The following is a 23,610-nucleotide window of genomic DNA, read 5'->3' as shown; positions in this document are numbered from 1 at the left end:
CTGCTTTTCTACTTATTTCCTACTTTATTTTTCTCAATGCATCATTCATCATGAAATAATCAGGACAATAAGCACTAAATTTTACGTCATTGTGATGTTCTATTTAAACAGTTCATCTGACATTTTAACATGCACTACAAGCCCATACTGAAAATAAAGCACGTCAGTAGCTGGGAAGTACCAGCTAAGGTGAAGGATCTCAGTAAAGTAGGAAAAAATGTTCTGAACACAACTGGCAGGTCTTGGCCACTGAATAAAATCAATATTTTTATTTTAAATTATCTTGGAATTGAAATAAAATCCAATTCTGTCTTAGCTACCAATTTAATTGATATTGATAGTCCCATGTGCTCAGTCTTTAATATACACTAAATTCCTGCTAGAATAATCGTCTAGTCATCAAGGATTTTCTTCGGATTTACACTTATGCTCAAATACAGGATTTGTTCTGCTGCTGTCCTTGTGACTACTGATGCAAGGAAGGGCTGCACAAGTTTTGCTATAACAATAAAAGAATATTTTTTTCAGCTGCACCACCAACCAACAAAAAAAAAAGAAATATGGTGTCACACCTGAAAATAAGCACCTTTTTCCCCAATGAACTACAGAGGGAAATGGATTCCAAACAAATCCAAAAGATGTTGTTTAGGTCAAAACAAAAATACTTTGTACTTTATTAAATCCCATTAATTTGGTCTCTTATTTGGCAGGTTTAGAATTCAAGTTCGAATCTACAATCTAAGACTCTCGTGACTCAAATTTTCCAGCCAGTGTGAATCTCATTGTTAAAGAAAGGGGGAAGAGACCGACACAGTGTAGACGCTGCCTTTACATTTCCATGTTAGAACACCCCTTAGTAAATGCTGATTATTTCCAGGATCTGGGCTAAAGCACTGTGCTAGGACAGAACACGTGAAGCAAAGATGCACGAAGACGTGCTGCTCCGCAGCACCACTGCCTTCCCAAATGCAGGAGCAAGCACAGCTTGGGGGACATTTAAATACACAGACCTTCCTGACTCTCTAATGCCAACTTCCTTCATCAAGCCTGCCAATGTTCAAATGAACACATGAGATCACAAGAAGGCTCATGAAAAAAAATTCCAAATCTGGGGCAGCTGGAAAGTAGATTAAGCCACTTTCTCAACTGCTGCCCTTGTCCAACGGCCTCTTCAGTAGCTCACCGACATCTGCATCTTACCATCAACTCCTGCTGACTTCAGACCAGACCTTGAACATCTCTGAACATAGCGCTCTTTTGAAGGTTGCTCTGCTGTGCCTACTGGAATTCAAATTATTCTGGTTATCACTTAAAAATATTGTTCCTTTAACTTTCTTTGACAGATGAAAATTGGGCACATTATAAAAAGGTCTGTAAGCTATTACAGATGGCATTTGAGATAACGTGTGTCCTTTTGCCAAGATACACACAACTCAAATCGCAGGAGTCTGAAAGCTCAGAGAAGTTTAACAATCGACAAGCCGTGATTGACACAGCTCTCTCCTAGTGTGAAATGTCCTATTTAAGGCTTGCCGGGATGCACTGGCTCGGCAGAAGGACTGCAGCAGCATTACCGTTTGCCTCCTATGTGGATTTAAGAACTGGCACAGAAGTACAATGCAGAGAGTCCCTGCTCTCGTTTTCTGCACTGTCATCTCTAATCACGTGCCCCACAGACAATGTGACACGGCCTTATTTCTCTAAACTGAGAAATGTTGGTTTTGGTGTGCCATTTCGTCTCAGAGAGTTACATTATTTCCTTTGCCTTGTCCTGGGCTTTCATGCCATCGCAGCGTTGTTAAGGGGAAGTCTACCCCGCCCTCAACACCAGGCATGAAAAGTTTGTTTTGGTGGATGCTCAACTGCAGATAAATAAATAGAAAAAGAACGGAACTCGAGGCAGACAAATGGAGGAAAGAAGCACTTTCAAATACTTGGAAATGATAAGTATATCTAGTTTAAACCTTTCCTTTTGGAGACTAGCCACAAATATTAGAAGGGATTTTACAATTCCTTTCTCTTTTCCGTTAACATCAACACCAAACCCTGACCTTTATTCAATGAAGTTATGGGAAGATTTTACTTCTGTGCAGTGAAATGATTTTCTTGACTAAATCATTTATAGGAGGAGTATTAAAAAGAATTCCCGTCACAAAAATGGGAAAATGAGAATTTTCTCATTTTTAGCAAACTATCAGGGATTTAAAAAAGCATGTTAAAACCAAAGGGAAACAGGTATGAAGAGGAGTCAAAATGCTTCATTCCCATAATACTCTTCCAAAACATCTGTATTATAGTCAGCTTGAACCTTGAACAAAAGGTCCCTTTCAGACTGAAAAAGTTAAAATAGGTGAAAATAAGACATTTGAGAATTTTTATATGCATCAACCTTTGACTTAAGAAATTAACTTAGCCAGATATTTCCTATAGCATATACTGGATTTTGATGAGCTATTTTGTTTCAACAAGGGGAAAAAGAAGGGAGGGAAAAAAAAAAAAAAGAGTATTTCCACCTAAATGGAATATTTTCAACAGAAGTGCGCACTTACTTCTGAAAAACTCCACATCCTAAACTGACCTTCTTATTCCTCATTCGCTGTGCAGGATGTAGCGGCAGCACGTATGTGCACGCTCTGTGCCCAGCACAAGATGAAAGTGATTCATTTCTCTGAATGCGTAGGCAACAGATGCCAGAAAATCTAATATAATCTGATGAGAGATAAACTAAGGCTGCAGTGTTGAATACCTTCTGAGAGATTTGAAGGATTGTATTTTAAAGCAATATATTGTTTTTAATGTGGCTTATACACAGAATTTTACTACAGAAAGAGCTCCACGTTTTCAAAACCATATGAAGGAGATTATTGGGGTGCATTTTATTTAGAGGAAAAAAAGTGTGAGGTGTTCTGCTGTTCTCTAGTGAACTGGTACAAAGCAAGTTTCTATTTTGCTGGCTTAGGCAGGACAAGAGCAGGCAGTACAAAAGGTTACAACTTTTGTTGACAATTTTTCAATCACCAAAACAGGTGTTAAGATTTGAAAGACAGACCACGAGATGGAAAACCTTATACCATTCACAATCTCCCAAGACCACTCTTCCTCCCATTAAAAGGCCATGTAATGGCCAGGGCTATTGACTGGGATAACCTGACATGCCACCGAGCAGCTGCAAGGTCAGGGGGCACACAGGTTCTGCAGGAATACGCACAACGCCTGATCCCAATCTGAAACAGGAGGCGGCAGGCTGAGAAAGGAGAGCTGGCCTTTGCTTTCCTGAGCCACTGCTCAAAAAACACTGCTCTCCTTACTCACTTGTGTACAGCAGCTTTTACACTGCCAGAGCTACAGGCCAAGGTTTTTCAAGTGCCTGAGTCCAACATCAGGCACATTAAATGGAATATCCTTACCTACATGACTACGTGAAACTGATGGGTACCACCTACCTGCAGTAGTAAGGACTACAAGACCTAGAGCTAGATGCAACAGAGGGCCTACAAGTCAGAGATGTGAAAGTACTAACTCAAAGTTGGTGAGCTTGGAAAGCTAAGACAAATTCTTCTCATGTCAGTCCGCCTATTGATACAGCTTCTTTTGCTGCTTGTATTATTGCAGTCAAAACTTTGCTTTCAAATCTACTTCTTTAGAAACTCCAGAGAATTAGGAGTCCTCTATTTTTTATCCTTCCAAACTCCTGTCTCTTGCAGGCACATGGTCTGTGAGTGGAACATCAGACAAATCCGTTCCTTTATTAATTATCCACAAGACTTCTCAGCCACAGGTCTTCTAAACAAGATTTTGTCTCTAAAATAGACAATAGAAAATTTCCATTTCATCATATTAACAAGGTGCAATAAAAGCATAGCCTAAAAGAACAAATGCATTAATATTTCCAAGAAATATTAGCCTTGGACTTGTCTTCTTTTGCAAGGGAACTTCTCAGACCAAGACGCCATATAGATACAAGAAGGAGCATTATTATTATTAAGTATTCATACAGCATTGATAAATCTCTAGTATTAAACAGAATCCAGTACAAACATTGCCAAGATATTGCAATGATTTAAGAAGGTACAAAAATGATGTTCAGCATATTGCATTTTTAATAGAAGAATGGCATGGTTCATACCTAGCACTGCATAACTGAAGAGATCAACCAAGAAATATTTCTAACTTCTGTTAGAGCACATACTCTCACCGTGCTAATTTCAAAACATTCGTGCATGATCAGTCCTCCTTCTTGTACCCACCTATAATAATTCACACCATGAGTAATTATAGCACTACTAACTACAAAACTACATATATTATTAAAGTCATCATTTTTGAAGACTGTTGGCCTAGTTCCCTCTCAGAAGGCGGAATGATAAAGCTTCTTGTCACATTCTTCTCTAAATACGCCAGGTTTATTGTTCTTCCTACATATAAAAGTCAGTATAGCAATTCAAACCTCACTCTATACCTCTCTGGGGATTTCTAAACCCACCTGGCTGTTCTTACAAGTTCCCCTACAAGCCATTTGCCTGAGAGCGTGATCTGACTTCAGCAACTCACACAAAACTGTTTCCTAATCTTTTTCTTCTCGCAGTCCTCTATTCTACATGAATTAATTGCTGACTTTTACAATCCTCAGTCCCAGCTATAAGATAAGTTCATACCTAACTATCCAATGTCTTGTAAGGTTGTATCTAACTACTGTTAACAGACAAGCCACTCGGGGACACAGGTTTGTAAAATATTATGCTTCAGTATGTATGTTTGGGGTTTTTTTCCAATATGCTAATGTCCACCTTTAAATAACTTTGCACCCGGTAAAACAGACATCAACTGCCAATATGCTGAGTCAAGACTGTAACAGCAAGCCAACAAGCAACATGAGAATTGCCATATTTGTAATTAAATTCACACTGAAAACCTCCAATAACCCCTAGGTGCAAGGAACTATTTTGATTTTTGTAAGGGAGAATAAATGTCTTATTTCTATCAAAAATTATTCTGACAGTAGTTCTGCACCTTAACGATAATATCCCCAAGTTGGTAAGTGGGAGTCACATACAATGGAGGCACGTACACTACTGTAAGAAAGGATAATTCAGTACTAGGAAAATCAGTGGAAGGGATGATTGAGCAAGTTGTTCCACAATTTGGTTACTCCATCTACAATCTTTTCTTTACAGAATATGAAATTTGAAGAGAGGGACGAACTGAAGATTTATGAATCCAATACTTCTACTGGAAATATTATGCTGTTTATCTTCAGATTCAACCAGTCTCTGCAAACTTAACGTAAGCAAATAGTCATAGGAGTAAGCACAGTCTTAGTTCTATTATGATTTCCCAGAATCAATGAGCTACAATGCAAACATTTGCCCACAAGCATAAGAAGCAGCAGCCCTGCCTGCACTGCCACTGATCATGACTAATAGAGACCTGACATGGGAATGGATAGCACAGAATGAAAATGACTACTATGCAGCTTTGTTTCATTTGTTTCCATTTTCAAGTAATAATACAACATAAAATTCTGTATTATTTTTAGCTGCTAGAACAGGTGGCATAAGGAGACAAATAATTTAAGATCTTATTTGTATGAATACATGGTCCCGTTCTGCAGTATTCTTCACTTTGTACCAACAAAATGTAGAATTAACTGATTCTGAATAAATTGTGCTGTTTTACCACCCAAGTTTCCTGCTACACATCCATACTCTTGCACTCTGCAGACAGCAGAGCACACCCACTCTGACATTCAGCATACCTTGTCACGTCAAACCACTGACTTCTTCACAAGGCGAGGCCTGAACCAGAACACTGAACGTGCCTCAATTCATGGTTTAGATCCGTGGCTTTCCAACTCCACCTAAGGTCTTTTAAAGAAGTCAGATAACGTACATTTGTACAGATGCCCCATCAGTACAAGCCCCCTGGGATTACAGTGGGATACCTTGTGTATGCCTTGGCCATTTCTTTTCCTTCTACCAACTTTAAATATGATCTTTTCAGGAGCTGCTTAGCTGAGGCAGCAGCTGAGAAGCTCCATGTGAGTAACTGCATCAGCAAAGTCCTCCAGGCTGGTGCCTCCAAATCTCCTCATTTGCTGGAGCTGACATCCCTCTTTCTCATCACTGGCTTCTTCAGCAATGATAACTGACTGAATGAAAAATGTCTTGTGTGAAAATCCTTTAGGACTACATTAACAATCTCAGATAACAACTTATTTCAAAAAGCGTCTTCATCCCTACTCAGATCTGCGTTGTGTTACTGCCTTATTGTCAGACTTGCTTAATTTGCCTAAAATAACCACCCATGCCAATTCTGGTGGGTCACAACTCAGATGGGCTGCTTTGTCTAATTAGATGAATTTGGGCAAATAATTATGCACAGCTGGCAGACACTACCTTTAATTCATGTTATTTTTGGTTTTCTTCTATGGCCATGACTTTTTTCTAATTCTAATCTTTCGCTGCTTGTAATATACAGAATGAGAGTACTTCACTCTTGACCTTGATTAGCATCACTGAATTTCATTGTTGTATCTCTAACAAGTAGTTCTGGAAGCCACAAGAATTTTGTAGGTCCTTGTGTTACAGCCTTGGGAATCAAACCAAACTTCAGGGCTGTGACTCCTGGACACCCTGCAGTATTGGTCGTAACACTTGCGTTTTACCTGATAGCGGTATAACAAGACGCAAGACTGAATGAAGTAGTTTGATCTTTCAGCCTTTCTATCGTGGCACCAGTGAAATTCTTTTCTTGCCTATGAATAGCAGTGACAACATTTGCAGAATGGATTAGACAAGAGAGAACTAAAACCAGAAACAAATCCTTAGGAGATAAGAAATTAAAACACTTAATTGCTGCAAAGAAATACACAAAAGCAAACAGAGCTCTAGAAAAATTATATGCCTACTGCCACAGGGGACAAGCCAAAGGCTACACAGATGCCAAATATAAAACAAATTGTGCTCCTAAAATTAGATGAGGACTGATTTTGCACATACACACAGCAACTCAGCATTCAGATGAATTTATTACAAAGAATACAAGGCATGTGATGTTTGTCACCATTTCTCATTTCCTGCTTCCATCTGTTTAGACCCAGCTGAAATCTGCTACTGTACATTATACAACCCCTTTTCTCTGGGTCTCTCCAATTATTCCCATAAAGGTGAGTAATGAAAAGGCTAACGTTAGATCTGGTGCCAGTATTTTCCACACAAAGAATTACAGTGCCATTTTTGCAATACTGCAGGGTTTAGAGACAAGTGAAATGCCTAGCAAAATTAAAACAAAAATAAAGCAGAAAACCCCCTGCTTTCACAATCTGCTTCTAAGGCTGTTACATGCTATCAAAGCGGTGGCATTCTTCAGCAGTAAAACCCAAATGAAATCTACAATTAACTTCACCAAGAGAAATATGAAGCATCACAAAACAGAGGAATGGGCACAGAGTCTGCTGGTTTACTATGATCTTTCATACATGCAAGTTGAATTAGATTGGAATTTTAATTGCATAAGTAACTCACTGCAAATACTAACTAGATGATTTATTAAAATGAAAGTCATCAATATTATCTCTATTACAAGTGCAGAAAGGAAAAGTGCATTCTCTCAGTTTTTTTAACTCTTCGGGAGGACCCACATTGTATAACATTTCTGAACCCACTGGATATTGCAACGAGGTCTTCCTCTGGTTATAGGTTACATCTATCCATGTAGATAACTTCTCCCAGTTATCTACATGGAGCTAAACAAAACTAGCTCTCTGCAAGTTAAACTGACACCGTAAACTTACAACTGTATACAAAAAGTTGTCAATCTCTAACAAAAATACTAGGAAATTCGAGTAAGCTGTTTCCTCTCAACGTTGTGGCAACCTTCTTTTGTTTCCCGTAGTTTATGCTCTTGCCAACTGATTAAACTTTTATTACCCAACTTGAGATTATGGAAGTCAACTATTCCATAAATAATTACAGAAAACTCAAAACCAAAATTTAAATAATGAATAACAGCTTACATTATATAAATAACTGTTTTCAAGCCCTTTATTTTCCATTTCTTCACTAATAATTTTTCATCCATATAATATGGCAGTATTCTGACAGAACACAAGCAAAGCAATTATTTCACCCAATAAAAGGTAATGGCTTTTGTGACACAGAAAGTAAGACACCATTACCATGACTGCTTCCTCTGGTCTTAAAATTATAAATGTTTAGTTTTTTCAAGGAACAGGTCAGGCTAAATAGGAGAAGTCTTCAGCAATACATCTAGGCTACAACAGGACAAATTCTACGTAGCTCTGCTAGGAGTGTTCTCACCAGAACAAGGATCAATCTAACTGAATAACAAGGAGACAATAAAAATTTAAATGACAGTTTAATGATAAAGATAACGCAGATTAAATATGAGGAAAAGAGATACGGAATAGCTGGACAACTTAAAATGACAACACATTTAACTGATTGCAAAATATTCTCAAAGTTCTCATCTATAAGAACTCCTGAGTCATGTATCAGCCCTGAAAAGTGACACTCCTGAAATTCTTCCAAGAGACTTCTTATAAACAAACCTGTTTATGGTAATAAGGGTCAACATATTTTATTAAAACATTCTGTACGTGTTCCCTTTATCAACACTCAGACACCTATACGTGGCAGCTGCATATTAATAACACAGGAAGATGGATTGTTAATAGGTTCTGTGATTCTCACCACATCTGTCTCCATTTCTCCTGTTGGTACAAGAAACCCTGTAGTGCTCTCCAACACTTCCGTGGCAGGAAAACAATCCCCAGGCCAGATGTTCTCCTGCATCTTTTTCCTCACTACAAGATCAATTAGTATCCAGATATTCATAAGAAAAAAACTTTATCTTTTACTTTCTAATATTATGTTTTGTTGCAATACTTTAAACAAAATTCTTAGCCGATTCTTGTTTTTAAGCTGTTACTTGTTTATTATTAATTTATGTTTATATCTGCAGGAATTCTGAACATCATCATGCCTCTTCTCCCCTGCCTCCCTCCCTCCCAGCTCTTACAGACAGGTCATTGGCTTTAAAATGTTTCGTTTTCAAATGCTGGAAAAGAATGGATGAGGGAATCTTTCATGTGCCCTTTTTGAAATCTGCACAATGAGAGTTTTAAGGGTTAAGGCAGAAAATACCAAAAGCCTTGTTCTAAACCATTCTAGGTGAAACATTTACACATTCTCAGCATTGAAGAGAAACAATAAAATTTTATAAGGTTTAAATAAAAGGAGGCCAGTAGCTAATACTAAAAGTTGGCATTTTACCAACTGCCAAAAGCAGATCAATAAATAACCATCTTAAACTAAAGAAAAAAGGCTTAGCAATATATTATCAGTAAACTGCCATCCAGGGAAAGGACACGGGAGGTACAGTGTGCTATGCAGATGTTGTTGTTGCAGTGGGAAAATCTAGGTTTTCTGTATACCCGGTACAAGCCGTTTCTTTTGCTGCCACTGGAGATGACAAGTAGCTACCCATCTTCCCTCCTGGGAGTGCGTCTGTCACAGGAAGATGGGAAGCTACAAGCTGCTGAAGGCTGGGAGGGTGCTTTGAGGAAACAGCCAGAGGTGCCTGCCCTGTTCTGAATTCCTTAGGCGTCCACTGCTGACCACTGCGGGAGACGTGTGGCTGTGCTGGACGAGCCTGTGGTTTGACATCGGCAGAGGGGACCTCCCACCTCCGTCAAGTTTGAACAGCAAGCGCTGCAACAGTCAGGAAATCATGGAAGTGCATTTAGCGAGATAGGATAAATACAACTGGTACAAAATTGTTGCAAGTCAACCTTAAGCCTCACATATGAGGCAAAAATAGCAACAACTTCCTATGCCTGAAAGCACAGAATTTGTACAGGAAAAAAGGAAAGTTGGAAGACCTGCTCTAGAATAGACCATACTAGAAGCGACATGTATGCTAAGTCTAATTTAAGGAAGCAATTTTGAAAGATTTCTCATGCACGGGATGATCCTTAACAAATCCACCACAGAAGCAGGCAAACGCACCCAAGGTTCAGCAGCTGCATCTGCCAAATTAGCTGCCCCAAGAGAGAGCTTTAAATCGGCAACGGGAGACAGTAGAAGTGCCCCAGTCCAACATATTTTAACTCACTACCTTGTCATACTTAGACTGTTCCTTTCAAGCTTTGTATTTTACTGGAAAGCTAAAATTTGCTGTAAATATAATTTGAAATTAGCCAGCAACGATGGCTAACTCAGGCATTTCAGTATCCAGAGAAAAGTCCAAGGAAATACCCTGAGCATGGACAGCTGAAAGTGCCAAGTGGGACTGCTCTGAATTGCCAAGGACAGTTGTTTGGATACCACCAAACAAGGCAGATTCAAAGCCATTTTCCACTTGCCAGCACAAAACAGGAGCCCAGTGGTAGGGTGGGGTTTCTTTGGCTGTTTTTTGGGGTTTTCTTTTAAATAAGGAAAGGGAATGAAGAGATCCAGCTTGAAATGCAGTCTCTTATCCAACAGCCTAATGGTCAAGACATTCATCTGAAGTGTGAAAAATGTTCCTCCTCTGCTAGAACTACTGCTTTTCACCTAAACCAGAAAGTTTTCCGCTCTTGCATCTGCACTGCTTCACTTATTATAAAATACTTCTGAGCAAAGGCAGACACAGATGATGTGGTAACACCTATGGGGCAGCTTCAGTCCTGCTCCAGGAACGTGGGACTTCACACCAAGAACAACTTCTTCAACGGCACAGTAGTCTCACCTGTCCAGACAGCCCAGCAGCCTGGGAGTTACACCCTCCTGCGAGCACTAACTGCTTAGACCTGCTCTGCCAGAGGAAAAGGTCGAGCCCAGCGCCTGCATGATGGATAAATGATACAGCCACTAGCCTGCTGGAAAAGGGAAAGACATTACCACTTCACCTTTTCCCAGCTGAAAAACACTTGCCAGAACTTACAAGCACCGCAGAATAGAGAGTATTGCTGGCATATTTACTATCTTGCCTCAGTAAAATATTGAGGACTATAACACAGGGCTTATCAATATCTATAGAATAAATGGTAGGAGATGTGTTTGGATGGAGCACTAAATACAGCCAAGGAATTACTGCACATGGTTTCCACAAACCAGTCACACATTACTGGATTTTTAATAAGCAAGATTCGTCAAATGAGAAAGTGAAAACAAGAGAGTAATGCAGGACCAATTGCTAATCACAAGGATTGTGACAGATTTTTGGCTATTCATAGTGAATTTCAAAAAATACCTAGCACTACTACATGTTTTAATAAATACTAAGTAAATTTTTAATAAATGAAACAATTAACAAATACTGCCAACCAATTATGTCACAGCTGGCACATACGTGGCTAAATCAGTGCCACATTACTTTTCATATCAGCTCAAAAGACCATCACAAAATTGTTGCATTGAAATCTTTCCACTCAAAAACCTATAAAAAGTGTTCTGCACTTCACATAGCTTCATCTTGTCTCTTTAAGATTACTTGACTGTGTTGTGCATTGCACTGTCCCATCATTGATACTATTATTTTCTTTATTTAGCCAGGTATTTCTAAATTGTTTTACAATGCAATAAACAGAAGGTAAAGTACAGAAGTTATTTATCACACCAAACAGCCGTTGCTTGTTGTTCTCACCTCAGTACACTGCTGCCAATGCTTCACCTTACTCTGTGACTTGCTCTTTATGACCCCAGAAGAGAAATGGCTTATCCCTTGGTTATTTTAAAAACAGGATCATGTAAAGGTCTAACAGTCATCAGCTCAATGAGCCCAAATAAAAAAATAGGACAGGAAAGAGTTGGGCAACTCATCTCACTCACAGAGAAGTGACAGAGAAACAAGTGATTCATTGATTAGTAGTATTTTTTTCTCCTCTACCCAAAAGCTTTACTATCCCTTTTTTTTTTCAGATTAAAAAGTCCCTTTTTAATATCACCCTTTGCTATTTCTAATCATCCTTGCCTTTAATCATTTTATACAGAACTTTTCACAGATTTAAAAGTCTGTGGAGACTGAGGACCAAGAGTAACACCTTAAAAAAAAAACAAAAACAAAACCAGGAAAAAGCATTGCTAAGGATTAACATAAATAGTTCAGCTTTGTTTATTTGTTACAAAAGACGCTGTGCAGAGAGCACTGTAAATAACAAAATTGCAATACCTTTTTTCCTTCTTAAAGTGCAATTATTGTGAACAATATCTTTGGAATTCAAGGATTTTTCATAAAGAACCTATTTAGTATGCATGCAAACTCCATATGAAGACAGACGAACAAGTCAGTAGGCCTGGCAAGGTCAGTCAGTATTTATTGTTGGACTCAGAAGTAGGGCCCTACCACCTGCACCCAGTGTTCAAACCTCTAAGCCAGTGGTTTCCAACACTGCAAGCTAGATGTAGGAGTACAGCTTTAGGAGGCACACGGCCGAGGATCACCTACGTCTCTCAGCATCAGCCTGAGCTGGAGCTGATGGCTGCGCTGCAGAGGGACACCAGTGACAGGCTGGCTGGGGCAGGGAAGCAAGAAAAGAAGCCAGCACCAGCGAAACTTACTCCGGAGAGACAGCGCATCTCCGCTGTATGCGACACTGCACCTCTAATTACAAGCAAGCAGGAGAAAATGTGCCTGACATCATAGGCTGCCTCGTGATGACAGATGCAACACATGTTCTTGCACATTCAGTAAGCAAATTCCTGTCATTAATCAGAATTGGTATTAACAAAACAATCAACAAGGACTCCTTTTGAAGAAAGTACTGAATAAGGAGAATATCAATTTTCCATTTTCTTTGCAATTACATGACATTAAAATAGACTTAATTTTCCAGGCTTTTAACTAGCAGACTTCCAAGACATACAGCTAACAATAAAATCCTGAAAAGGCCATCATGGCAGTGACAAGGGAATGTCTATAGTGTCAAAAATGAGACACCAACTCATCCAAACATTGACAATGGCAACACTCAAGACTCAAAAAGATCCCGACAGGAAATTGGACAACAGGATGTGAATATACCTGTAAGGAAAAGCACAAGTGACCGTGTTGATGGAGACCAGGCACCTGCAAACAGCCTGCACACCAAACTGCTCGATGAGCCATTCACTATATTGCTAGGATGTTTGAATGTTAAAAATATAGTGATTTAAAACATATGATATTAAGCTTTGAAAGTTCATTTTTATTTCTAATTGTGTCTTTAATTAGGGAATAAAATTTTTTCATGAGGTGAGATTCTGTACACACTATTTTCAGGAAAAGTTACTTTTACTGCTTTCTAGTGTACACTGTGTTAAATACCTATTCATTCTCAAATTGCACTGTCCCTGAAATACGAGCATCTCAAAACAAGCTTAAATCACAGGAACCTCAGAATCTAACTGCATTGTTTAATACTCAGAATGAAAATCAGGAGTGCTTCTAGGAAGAGGGAAAGCCATTTGGCCCAGCATGGGACAATCCATTCACTATACCATACTCCCTGCCAGGCTGACTAACTCTTTTTTTTGAATGACCCAAGTGTTTTTGTCACAACCACCTTAACTACTAAGCTATTCTACACTTTTTAATTATCTGGAACAAAATAAAACAAACCCCAAGAGAATTACCCTGAAATACACAGTTAAAATAGAGAATAAATTTGCATACCAAGAGAATAAAGTTGCATACCATGTAATGACCATGAGGTCCTTAAGACGACGCCAACCAGAAAGGGAATAAAGTATTTACTGGAAAAGGAAATTCTTTAAAATGGACAGATATAAGAACAGATGGATACCAAGCAGAAAACAAAAAGGAGAAGATTTTAGCAAACAACATGGAGAAAGAAGATCTTAAAATAACGTATCTTTGGAAGACTAAAGTGATCAATATTGGCTCTGAACCTGTTTTCGAGATCTGTAGCAAATCAGAAGTCGGATGTCAAGGTAATGTAACATTTCCCATGCTACCAGAAGGGGGGACTGTCCCAAGTTTCAACTTAACTCTCTAATTTTAATGTCATAACTCAACCAGAAAGCTTGTAAGACTTACAGGCCTCTAAATGCCGTATGTCAGTTTACTTCATTAAGAAACAGGCAAATTCTTTCCTTCTGAGGGCGTACTGACACCTTGCTACAAATATGTGTATCGATAGTGCTGTGTGATCCAGAAAACTGAAGGACAGTACATAATGTAGGTAAAATCGCTTTAATTCCCAAGTCAGTCTAAAGATCTGTTACCCCAAACCATAAATTTCACATTTGTCAAACGCAGGAAGAGGGTTTGGATATCCAGCTGTCTCTCCAGAAAGGACCTGCTGGGTACCTGCAATACAGTGCTGTTTTGTCATACAAGGTATGAAATGCTCACATGGGTTTAAAGAAAACATACTACATAAACTGAACTCAGAGGAACTGAAAGAGGTCTGTCTGTTTTCTTTCTAAATCACCTTTTTAGAAGGGGTATGGAAGATCTAAGAAAAAAAACCCACTATTAGTACACATTTTAAGCAATTATTTTTACTTTGTGAAAAATAGGGTCAGGATTAATGATTCAAACCAACATGGAAATAAACAATCACTGGAACAAAGAATAAGATACCAAGGCACTTGACAGGAACTGATACACCAGCTGGATACTGGACTTCGCAGCACCAGAAGAATTCTCCCAATTTATTTACTAAGGTTCCATAGAAAGTAACAGAATTATCTTCCAATGATCCATAAAACAAGGAATACATAAACTCAAAAGCTGTGCATACTTTTTTTTCCCCACTTTGGTGTCTCAAGCATTTATCTTATTGATAAATGCAGTCATACATTTCTCTGACACTCAAGCTCTTTGATTTAAGTCTTTCAAGGGGACTCAAACCTTTTCTTTTCCTCAAAACCTTTCCAGATTCACAGACGTAACACTCCCAACTCCTTTGGTTTGAAGGAGGAGAGCACAGTACTTCTAAACTGCAGCCTTTTTTAAAGGCTATTGCATTTTCATCAGGTAAAAGAGAAATCATAAATACCAAAAAAATCACACTAAGTAAACAGAAAGCCCAAGAAAGGATGACATAACCCAAGGCAAGTAAATTGGTTTCCTTTTTCCACCAAAAACTCTATCACTTTTAAGTTAAAAATGCTTGGTAAGGGATGTGCAACTTCCAATACCAGCAAGTGAAAGAAAAATCATCATCCCGTGTAGGCAAGAAAAAGGTCAGTATTATGTAATTTGTCAGCAAATAGACTAAGAATTAGGACTTTTCATAAAAGCTGTCTTAAAAGGTTTTAATCTTGAGTATCTCTCTTAAAAACTAAAAAGTAAATACAAAGTCCAGATACAGAAACCCAATAATTAATAGCAGACCAGGTAAAAGCAAAGCAGGAATAACATCAGATTTTCTTCACACATTGTGACAGCATATTCTAATAACAACTTGTCTTCACCAGAGAGCCAAATATTCTTTGCTGGAGCCCTTGCAATCTGACCCAAGTTGGTGCTTTGCAATCACGTCCGAGACGCTGAAGAGTTACTTGGACTGTAACAGCGCAAAGCGGAACGACAAGATGACCTGACCTACCTGACCATGCCAGCTGCGTCATTACTGAGTAAAACAGATTTTAGTCCATGTACAATTGTGACAATCAAGCAGACCATTCCCTACATCATGAAAAGCTCATAAAGGTCACTCATTCATTGAAAAAAGAAAGAAGAAAAAAAAAAAGTACCTGAAAGCATACGCCAAGAGGCAAGTGGAGCAGGAAGGGCCTCCTGTGAGGCAGCGCAATAAGAATAGGACATTATAAAGATGGAACACAAACCACCAACTTTAATTTCATTGCTTTGTGGGTTTTAGTTTAAGGCCCAACGTTATCTTAATGTGCTTCCTGGCTCCCATAATTAAATTCACTAATCCCCAGTCTTAAGGCATCAGCAAGTTCAACTAATTTAAAGTTAGTACCTGAGCTTACATCCTTCTCCCCCCCCCCCGCCTTAGCAAAGAAACAAAATTATTGAACCCTTTCTGTGACAAGTAGGTATTTTTGTCTCTAGTTTAATAGCTCCTTCTTCACTGTCCTCATTCTGTACTTTAGGGGTTAGGAAGGAGGCTTAATATATTAGTTCGTGAAGATTTAGATATATCTGGATACTTAACCAAGCTACAGAAAAATATCTCACAATATCCTCACTGCACAGCTGCTTGATACTCTCAAGCTGGCATTCACGCTGTATTTGCAAACTTGCACATTTGTTTAATATCTCTTATTTCCTTGTTTCAGGGTCCTGGGATTCCTGAAGGTAATACCTGAAAAATCAGCATGTCAATCATACCTTCTAATACCATGATCCTGACAGACATCACAAGCTAAGCAGGATCAGTTTGCCATCAATCTGTACGCTGCAGACAAACACAATTACTAGATAAAAATCTCCCGGAAACATGACTAGCTGGAAAAATAAATTTACCTCGTTATCTGTAAAGAAATCACCTAAGTTTCTCCATCACTTCAAAATAATGTACCTAGGTCATCTTTTTAATTATACTGAGAACATTTCTCCAAATATTTCCAACTCTACAATCTTCCACTGGCCTTTTCTATCAGCAGCGTTAACCATCTTATGGCCCAATTTTAGCTTTGGCCATTATTTGTCCTCCACTTTGAATTCCTTTTTGCTTTTGCAGTTCCAATTAACAGTGTGTCATTTGCTTCCTGTTCCAAACTATAGCACTGGTTCGTACGATTTCCTCAGCCACACCCAGCCACAGCACAGCAGGACACAGGCAGAAAGAGCATCTGCAGTGGCAATCGCCCCAGATAATATGATCCTCAGCCATGTTGCGCCGGACAGTCTGGGCACAAATGAGCTACAGGCTGATGCATTCAGGTCGCTATCAAGGTAACATACCCAATAGTTTGACGTAGGAGACACTAAATGCTGCAAGGTCTGTTTTTCCTGCAGACTGGCAAAAAGTTATTAGATGCAATCTGTAAGGTTCATCTTCAGCATTTATGAAATCTCTAACCTAGGCCCAAAATCTCAGTAACGATTGCTTAACTAACAATGCAATGTCAAAAAACGATCTCATTCTATGCCATACTTTCATTAATCTTCATAGCTCATGATTTTCTGCTAAAGCTTTAAATTGATGTCCCACTTCCCAAGTGGATTTCTCCTCAAAACACTTGTTAGATGCCACACAGTTATCCTTGTCCTGTTCTTTTCCAGATGCTTCTCAACCAGTGCAAATCCCGGTAACACAATATGTGCAAAATGAATAAACACAGATTTTTCCTTCCTGTACTTCTTATTAAACACCAGTAAAGAATAAAGACTTTTCCTGTCAACAAGGCCTCAAGCCTCCTAAATACACTGAATGATGAGGTTCATTAAGTAACATCTGACCAGAAGCTTATTTTTCATGAGAATCAGTTCAGAAAATCCAGCTTCAAACTCTGCAGTGCATCCTTACCGTAGGTATTTGTCTCGATAAACAGTAAGCTGTGGATCAGAAACAACAATTTAAGAGATCCTATGTTTTGTGCCCTCAACCTTAAATAACGTGACTACCGGGAAAGCATGGTCCCAGCAGAAGTAACAGCCCCCAGCTAGCTCCAGCTAATGTACCTTTTTTCAAATGACAGGTCAGTACTATGCACCTGAATAGCTCTGTTTTAACATCGCAGATGAGGTATCTCAATTACCTTCATGCACAAAGCAAACTTAGGAAGGCAGATGAAGCAGTGAGATGTTTGTACCCCACACACATTAACACAACGGACACCCCAGAAGTGGAGTTAATGTGTGACTGTTCTGCATCCACAGAGACAGACCTCTCCACTCAGTGTGGGGAAGCACACTGGACATTTGGAATGACTGCATTTAAGGGAAACAAAACCTCAGTACGTCCCATTACACAGAAGGACAAGCTTGTGGAAGCTCATCTCTTATTTCCCAAACTGTCCCCTTCTAGCTCTCTCGCCAGTTAGATGACAGGTCAATTCTTTCAGCTGGGAAGGCAAGCTCTCCAAGTCAATAGGTTGGTCTATTTAATACCTAGTATCTCTTCAAATGTTAGTTACCAGCAATAACTAACATCAAAATATCTAAAATGGAACATTTACAATGGTATTCCAAATGAATACTGAAGAGGGTTAGCAGATATGAAAGAAAAGAAAGATACTTTTACCATTTATTCTTGCTAGAACAGCTCTGGCTCCATAACACATTTTCCTGCTGATTTTTGTCAGTGCCAAACCCACAGCTAATGTATTTGTCCAGATGAAACCAAAATGATGGATTACAAAGTTTACACACAAATAGCAGCGTATATATATTAAAATCAAGACCTTCAGTGACTGCTATCTTAATTAACATCTTATCTTAGTAGAACAAAACGCACAGCGTTAGCTCTAGAGGTCTGTTCCTGTTTCCCCAGAGGAGCGGGAACACTGCTGTTCACTTCAGCAAAAGCAGGATCGCTCCCTCGTTACTCCACAAGCATGTTCTTTCTCCGAGTGAGGGGGACAAACCACACGCAGTATCTGAATGTAGCAACACATTTTTTACTGCCATAGCAAACAGCAACTTGCAGGGCCATGAGCAGGCAGTGATCATTGATCACTCTAAAGGATGGTAGTGCTTGTTAAACTTTGGCTTATCCCACTACTTTTTCTTCTTTTTTTTTTTTAACATTAATTAAACTTTAAAAAGGCAGTTAGGATAAGAAATTACAGAAAAGTTATGGTCATTTTATTGTTTATTCCCTAACTGCACACATAATGAGGCAAATTTAAAGTAGTGTACCTTAGAACTTACATTTTAATGATGCTTTTACTGTGGTCTGAGTGCTAATGCCCTCATTTTTATTACCGATTACTGCTTTTTAGTGACTGCTCAAAAAAATGTCTTCTTAAGAAATGCTTATAAGGCATTGTAATTATATATTGTACATATTAAGATTACAGTTAAAGAAGCCAAGAACTTAGTTTATGAAAATATATTTATTGTGTATTATAATTTCGTTGTTATAGTCTCTTACTACTGTACAAGGCACAAAGTCTTGGCAAAAAACCTTTGAATATACAATAGTGTTTTCCATTTAAATAAAAAGTGGTAATTCAACATAAAATTATGCTTTGCTGCTTTCCTAACTTGATATGCGTATGTCTTATTTCAATATATGCAATACCCTTCTATCCTATTCTCCTAACAGTAAGGACACAGAGTTGAATTTAATATAATTTCAAAACTAGGTTTTCAATTACAGGTCTATCTGTATTTGTACCTTGGCTTCCAATAGCTGCCAACAGGAAACAGGTTCCCAAATTTAGTCTCATGTTCTCTTCATGGATCTGTCCTCCTAACCACCTCTTTCCAGGCCCATATAGAAGGATATCCCCTTCCTTTGCATCAGGCATTTCTGTAAAAGCTGTACAGGACTTGCACACTCCCCCTGAAGCCCCATGAGAACAAATGCAGAGGCTTTGGAGGATAAATAACTGAATTTTGAACTCTGCTATGAGGGGAGTGAGGAACCCTTACTTAAAGGTAGAATTATTAATGTAATGAGTGACACTGGAACAATTCAGGATTGCTAGACTGACCTTGAAATAATCAGCCTATCAACCAAGACTGAACTTCTATGTCTTTCTGTCTTTTAAATTCTGAAAATTGTTTCAGTTATTTCTATTCTCTCTCTCAACCTTTACAGTACCAGAGCCCCACACTGCAGCGCAGGATGCTGTACTCCAGAGGGCATGCAGTTACCACCTTTTCCATCTTTTCATTTTTTTTAAAATGGGCTATATCATTCTGTATCTTTTCATGGGCGAGAGGTTAGTTCAGAAGTAAACAAAAGGCTTCATAGGACAGATGAAGCATATGAAACACTGCAGCCGTATTCCTCCTGCTTCTTGCAAAGTGACATGACATGAGAGGTAGGCCCTCACCCATCTTAAAGCCCTCCACAAGACAAGAAAAATAATGTGAAGTTTTCAAAACTGTCAAGATACAATCTATTTAACATCAACAAGCTCCCCAGTTCCTATGAATAAAAATCCTCCTTCTTCGGTGAAAACTTTTCAAGAGTCATCAGTCTTTTTTTTTTAAAACATCCTTTTCTATATAACTACTTCTGTTGTGCTGGACAATATACGTTTAACCTAGTAAAATCTGCAGAAACTACTCCTGTGAAATATTCCCAAAAGCTCTGAGACATTTATAATTAGATAGGGCTTGTAAAAAACAATAAAGAACCATTAATTGTAGTGGGATATCATCCTGGAAACTGAATACTGATCTATTTCCTCAGGTTCCATGGAACATCTTATTTGCTCAGGCAGGCATGGCATCCTTCCAGAAACCCTAAAAGGCTTTGCATTTTGTATTGCTCAGCCTAAAACTGCCCACAAGATATTTCTGTTAAGGATGTTCAGTTGCTGCAAGAAAATAAAAAAAAAAAAAAAAAAAAAAAATCGCAGAAAAACTTCCCAAGATAAGGCAGCAAAGCCAACATTTTGCTTTTGACTCCTTCTACAAACACTACAGCAGGCAGTGGTAGCAAGAGGATTCAATAGATTGGGGTGCACAGTTTTCCTATCAATCTGTGCAATAAGAAACTAGTGTTTTATTTAAGTGTTCTAACAAGTTTCTTCTTTCAGTTCAATTCTTGCCTCATTCCCAACCACCTCAAAAAGGTCATGTAACATGCTCAACTAACAAGCCTGAAAGCTTGTTAGTTTTCCAAGCAGGAAACAGTAAAATAATAAACAGTAATTTACCATTTCTTCATGCTAAAACTTCAGTGGTTTATAATTTAGCTTTCTTAATACAAGGTCTCAGCAGGAGACAGCTAATGACTTTTTCCACCTTAAAATAAGCTGTTCCACACCATGCAAGGTAAATCTCACTTAGGTTTGTGGGGGAAGTCTGAAGTCAGGTAAAATATAAGCCTCTTATGGCACAAAAGAGAAAAAAGAATAATCTAAAACTAAAATTAGTCGTATGGTTTAATATAAAATTTTTAGCATGTACCACCAGCTTTTCTTTTTTCTGCTTAGATTAAATTGGAAGTGTGTTACCATGAAATAGCGATATTCAAATTTAGCCCTAAGCAAGACAGACAATTTTAATAAGGAACTAGAACAAAAAATGCAACAGCTTATCCGCAGTAATTGTATACAACATACGTCACTCAAGAGAACACTTCCTTTGTTTTTAAACTGTTTAATTCTCCTTCACTTGACACCAAGTTTCCCCAATTCCAATTTTAATTGTATGTATGTAAACAGCTACACTACTGCAGAGCAGGTGTCCATTAAATCAGAAAATATTACAGGACTAATGATCAAATTTTTTTTTTAATATAAAAAAAAAATAAAGTGGATCTGAACACTGAGAAAAATTTCCACAAGTGCATTATTATGAATCATTCTTCAAGGTCAGTTATTTACTTGCAGGTTTAGACTATCCAAATCTGAAGGTAGTTTTATGTCAGTTATGTGCCAACACATCTTCAGGAAGGAAACCCCTTGTGTCTGGTTTATTTTCCCTCCCATTAGCTTCTCCCTTGTGAAGAGGAGGACGGAGTGAAGCAGGCAGCTGATCAAAAGGAAGAGCGACTGAGATGAGTTTGGCAAGCAAACAGGGAGTCACAGAGGGACTTCTTGCTCTCATGAGAAAGTCCTGCAGAATTTAACTGTCATTAAAACTGAACGCATTCCCCAGTACAATGCAGCTACATTATGCAGAATTCAACACAGCAGATTCTCCCTTTCCCAGGATTTTTTTTTTCTGGGAATCTACCAGGCTGGATAACTTTCAAAGACTGGACATGTGCCTTCACCTAAAAAATAAATCCTTTCCTTTTTCTAAATTTTTTAAATGTGAGAAACTGAGTTAAAAAGGAAAGAAATGGAAATAAGTTATAGCAATAAACTAGAATTGGATTCCACGGATTCAGTAGCAGAAGTGGTCCAGAAAGAATGCTAACAGATTTTATTTATTTTTTTTAAATCCTAAACCAAAGCATACTTTAGTAGTGAAAACTGGGGAGAGAAAACTATATAAAGAAGACATTATATAAGGACCAATGGACATGACTGATCACCAATTCCTTTTACACTCCTATGCTCCTCTGTTGAAAACCCAAGGACAAACACTAAAAGACAGAAAACATTTCCGTGTGTATTAAAACGAAGTCTTCCTCTCAGAGGAGTTTTAAATGTTCAAGGATAAGCCTTAGACACATTTCATTAGTTGGGAAAGAGTTACTTAAAGGAAACCGTGGCGGTTTTTATACCCCCATGTACACTTTGCCCTGCCAGCCCCACAGTGAAGCAGTAATTGCATTCTCCTCTGGTGCACGGTGCTTACACTGACACTGCTTAATTGCTTTGTGCAGAGTCTTGTCATGAGAACAAAGCCCAGCGGCATCCCTGCTGGCTCAGCAGCACCGGCTGGGGACCAGAGGCCAGCACATCTGCCTCCCGCTCCGCACGCTAGACCTCAGTTTCAGTGCTTTATGCTAACATAATCCAGTGCGAATTAAAAGAAGCTCTGAGGTTGCTTCAGAGTTGTCAGATGAGGTGTCCACTTCTTCGACTCTTTACAACTTTTAGGTGAAGGAAGGGCATGGGGGAGAAATCACTTTTTCCATACAACAGATGCATCTAGACATCAGTGCAACACAGTGTTACTGTTAGCGACCTGGAACTAAGAACTAAATTCCCAAGAGCAGCCTGGTCAGTTTACCAGAGCTATCCCAAAGAGGTATTTCAGCAACTCTGTTTTGTAACATCAAAGGACAAATTCTTCACTTTTTGTTAAAACATAGCAACTATTACTTCATTATTTTGATTCCCTCACATAATTTTCTGTCTCAATGGTTACAGTTTCTCTTCAACATCTAATCCAGCATATACTACCATAGGCGTGAATGGATGGATTGCCTATCTCAGCAATCTTCATGCACATGACTTACATTAGCTACGTTATGAATTCTCACAGCTCAAAACAAAGGTGGCTAAAATTGACTGAAACAGAGATACTTATCTATTAATAGCAATGCAATCCTTTTGTCAATAAGGCTGTTAATTACTGTGTCAGAAAATATTTAACCCACTAGAGTCAAACTAGACTTTTTATTCCAAGCGGAAAGCTAAAAATAATTTTTCACACATTAAACACACCGTTCGTCACCAATATTCCCATTTCTAGTGCCAGGAGGTTACAGCAGACAGCAATACTGCTGATTTTGCAACGGTTACACAGTCCAGCCATTAGTGACAGTAAACCAGTCTAACGAGCTGTAACGAGGCCTTCACTGCTGTTTTGCACTACTTTCCATATTTTACTGCCAAGCTCTGCTACTCTTACATCCCACCAGTATTGTACATGCAGCAGTTAAATAAAAGCGTCTCTTTCCGTGCAAAATTTTGGAGGGACCAGAAAACAAGTTCAGTGTTCAGATCTCAGCTGCAGCCAGCTTATATCTATTGCTATCAACAAGCTGTCAGAAGGCACACACAGCGCACCACCTCAGAGACCCACAGCACCCATCACTGGTCAGCGTGGCACTGCCACCTTTCCCTGTATATGGACTGAAAGAGGAGACACTCAGCACAGCCAGAA

The 23,610-nt window shown here is 38.7% G+C and overlaps 1 long non-coding RNA gene across 2 annotated transcripts in view; it reads right to left on the bottom strand.

The window, feature by feature from the left end:
* The window catches only part of LOC142086079 (uncharacterized), a 65,064-nt gene that overhangs the window by 2,916 nt on the left and 38,538 nt on the right, over positions 1 to 23,610 (bottom strand). The window contains exon 3 of one of the 2 annotated variants that reach the window (XR_012674962.1): positions 9,266 to 9,731. The exons of the other annotated variant lie outside the window; for it this stretch is intronic. This is a non-coding gene — a long non-coding RNA (uncharacterized LOC142086079). Of the gene's footprint in view, positions 1 to 9,265; positions 9,732 to 23,610 lie in introns of those variants that run through there. 2 annotated transcript variants of the gene reach the window in all.

Source organism: Calonectris borealis, chromosome 10, assembly GCF_964195595.1.
Source record: "Calonectris borealis chromosome 10, bCalBor7.hap1.2, whole genome shotgun sequence".
NCBI lineage: Eukaryota > Metazoa > Chordata > Aves > Procellariiformes > Procellariidae > Calonectris > Calonectris borealis.
The sequence above is the reverse complement of the archived record's forward strand: the minus strand, read 5'-3'. Positions and strand labels throughout refer to the sequence as shown.